Below are 4,032 nucleotides of genomic sequence, written 5' to 3' on the forward strand. Positions count from 1 at the left end.
GTGGAGCTTGCCACACCACCGATGCTAGTGGTTGGTCTCTTTCTGACAGCATGTTTCATCTAGAGTGTCACAAACTGCCGATGTGTCAAGCGACTAAAGACCAAGAGGGTTAAATCTCCCTGACAGAGATGTCACCTTTGCTTCCATGTTTACTCTTGACTTTCTTATGTCGGTTTTTGACGACACATTACCTTCTCATTGGATACTAGATGTGAGTGCTAGGTTTCACGTCACGCCGAGTCGTGAGTGGTTTAACACATATGTTACTGGTATGCTTGGACATGTTTGTCTAGCTGATGGTTCAATGCATGACATAGTTGGTGTAGGAGATGTTAGACTATCAATGCTAAGTGGTGCATCATATGTGTTGCGAGATGTACGCCATGTGCTATGTTTGACGCAGAGCTTGATCTCTGTGAGTCACTTACGAGACAGTGGATGCCAGCTAGTGATGGATGAGCACAGTTTCAGATTGCATCGTGGAGAACTAGTCATAGCCATAGGTGCTAGTGTTGGCACGATTCATACGATGCGATTACCTAGCTTGCTCATCCCTGTGGGAATATGTATCAATGGTTGCAACTCCTCCCTGAATAACACTGCCACTCCTCCTGAGCCCCGCCCTCTCTGCTCTGATCGTGTCTTCTGTCTACAGGCTGTCTGCCATCTATATCCACTAATGTGAGGCATAGACTGCCCAAGGGACTGATGTGTCTCAGAGTAGAAGACGATGTCTCTTCCCGTAAAAGCACCCACATCAAGGCGCAAGATCCATTACAATTCCAGGTGGCAACTTTGAGTGTGGTCCCATAGGTCTCGCACCGTCATGTGGAGCACCGCTCTACAATCACCACCTGACCACCTCTGTAGAAGGCCGTCTTTCCCTTCTACCCTGCCGCTTGAATCTCTGGCATTACCTCTCTCATATGCGCAAGTTGTGTGAGAGTGAGGTCATCTCCAAGGAATATGCCCCTTTTCTTTAGTGTAGGACGCCTCTTCAAGAAGTCCTTTGCCTCCATGGATGGGAAACGGATGGTTAAAGCTCTCTCTTTTGAAGTCTCCCCATTTCCTTGTGTCTTGTTCCCTACCCTCCATGCCTTTGTATGAGTAGCCATCCCTCTTTTTTGCCACCATAAGCCTATCTGTAAGTTTTTTTTGCGCCATGATGTGACCAAGGGTAGTGGCCACCTGTAGGACCACTGTGTGCATCCTCCAGAATGTGATCTACTTCATGAGGAGAGACGCACCTCCGCAGCACACCATATGGCCCAGATTTGTAGAGTTGTTCGCCAATCAAAGAGAAGGGTCTAGACTTCAACAAGAGTCTTCTTTTTTGCAAGGGAGAAGCATTCTCAGGATATAGGCCAATAGATGTAACACATCTCCATACCATTCTGGGGTCGTGTCGACCTTAAAGAGATGACTATCAAGAAAGTCATCATCAACCCCAGTATTGGGCTCACCTGTGTGTATGCGATAGAGATGGTCGGCCATGAAGTGCCGCTTGCCTGGACTAAGAACTTCTTCGAAGTCGAATTCCTAGAATATCACTAGCCACCTCCAGTCTCTTCCTGCAACTTGGGGTACCCACATACCCAAATACCCAGCCTGAGCAGAGACGTCGTTCGGGGAGCATGCCCCAGAACAGTTGGTATGATGAGGAATGCCGAGACACTAGAGCTAGACTTCAAAGGGAGGTGCTTTTGGGGGACATCACTCACAAACAGCCACAGATTGACTTCCGACGCCTAGTGCGGCGGAAGAAGAGGGCATATTTGGCTCGCCTAGAGCAGGATCTATACCAGCTATTCTTGAGTCACGACTCACGTGAGGCATGGTGGATCAGGATTCATTGCCAAAGAGCTTCTCTTTACAAAAAGTTCACTTGCTGAATGAGGGACCTTGATTTGAGTCAAAGTGTTGCGCACACCCGATACAATAGTGTCTTCGACTTTGCTGAAATTTGATGGTTGCAACAAGGAAAATGTTTGGTGGTCCAGGAGTTGCTAGAATCCCTACTGTTTGCTTGCGCCAACATCGAGCCACCGCTGCACAAATGTTCTCTCTTGACCTGGCTTCCCGTAATCCAAGAGCAGATGTAGGATGTCTTTCCTTGCTTCTCTGTGCGCGTTTCTTTGCAGCCCAATAATCACGAAGAAAAGCCTGATTACCGGTACATGCATCTGGAATACTAGTGCTAATGGAATCGATGTGCATCTGTTGAACATTGCTTGGGACACCTTGTACCTCGTCAAAAGAGAGGAACTGTGCGTCACCTTCCATCTCGTCGATAGAGAGGAGCTGTGCATCACCTTCTACCTCATTGAAAGAGAGGTCCTGAGCATCACCTTCTATCTCATCAAAAGGAAGGTCCTGAGAATCACCAAGCCAGTAATCTCTTGCGCTACTATCCATTTGCAAATAGAGAGAGAGAGAGAGAGAGAGAGAGAGAGAGAGAGAGAGAGAGAGAGAGAGAGAGAGAGAGAGAGAGAGAGAGAGAGAGAGAGAGAGAGAGAGAGCTCTCGAACACAGCAGCTCGGTGGCTATGGAGGCGGCAAGGAAGGCGAGAAGGTTCAAAACTGAGAGAGACACACAGGGAGAGGGACGTGTGAGGGAGAGAGAGAGAGAGAGAGAGAGAGAGAGAGAGAGAGAGAGAGAGAGAGAGAGAGAGAGAGAGGTGCTCGAGTGAAAGCTCCCAACCGTAACCCCACCCCCCGGCCCTACCGTCACCCCCCACCTCTTCTTAGGATTGCATGCTTCTAAAGTTAAAAAAACGTCCACTTAAAAAAGAAGTTTATTTGTCCTCCCCAACATATTTGGCTGGCCTAGAGCAGGATCTATACCAGCTATTCTTGAGTCACGACTCACGTGAGGCATGGCGGCTCTTTCATGAGCACTCCCCCCCCCCCCCGCCATCACTTCTATAGAGGCCTGGGGCCAGTACGCATCATCTCTGTACACAGTTCTTGAGCAGTCCCCCCTTCGCGACCCCCCCGATCCATGCCCACACATGTGGTTTTTTCACCGCTGAGATGGTGAGGAAGGCCATTGACAGGATGAGGACTGGGAGAGCATATGATCATGATGGCTGAGTGGCTTAGCATTTCACGCATGCCAAAGATTTACTAGCAGAGCTTCTAGCAGTTATGTTTAACTGTGCCATGTGTGAGGGCTTGCTTGATACTTGGAGCCTATCTACTATTGTACCTATCTTCAAGTCGGGAGACCCTATGGAGCCTGGGAATTGTTGCACTATCATGATTGGACACACATTGGCACGGTAGTACGCATCTATTCTTGAGCAGCAGTTGAGTAGATGGGCAGAGAGGGAGGGGATAACGCGCAGCCGGCGGGCAGGCAGGGTTCAGGAGGGGTTTTTCTACTCTTGACCATATCCTGACACTCAGAGCCATCATTGAGGAGGGCAGATCACATGGGAGATGGATCTATTGTAGCTTTGTGGATTTCCGCAAAGCATTTGACACAGTACCCAAAGCTATATTGATGCGCAGATGGGAGTACCCACAGAGCTCATTTGGGGGGTCACGGCATTATACAGGTCAGTAGTGGGGCATGTATCCACACTTGTTCACTCAACTATTGGTGTGAAGCAGGGTTGCCCTCTCTCTTGTACTCTATTTGGTATGTATGTGGATGAGGTTTCTGACTACATTGAGAGAGATGGTGATAGAGGTGCACAACTAGCAGGGACATGGATTCCACTATTGTTATATGCTGATGATATTGTGTTGATCTCCGACTCTCCAGAGGGGATGAAACATCACTTGAATGCTTTGCATAGGTTTGCCCAGGAAAGTGGTCTGTCCGTCAACCTTGGTAAAACCAAGGTCATGGTATTTAATACCACCCCACAGTGGATCAGGAGCTCAGGGCCCGCATTCACATACGGCTAGGAGACAGTGGAGTATACATGTGCTTACACTTACCTTAGAGTGGTTTTTAGTGGGCCAGCATTTTCATTGAGGAGGGCAGCAGAGTCTAGATTGACTAGAGCCATGCAGCATTGGGTAG

The sequence above is a fragment of the Adiantum capillus-veneris genome, chromosome 26, assembly GCF_014529385.1.
Source record: "Adiantum capillus-veneris isolate H3 chromosome 26, ASM1452938v2, whole genome shotgun sequence".
Lineage (NCBI taxonomy): Eukaryota > Viridiplantae > Streptophyta > Polypodiopsida > Polypodiales > Pteridaceae > Adiantum > Adiantum capillus-veneris.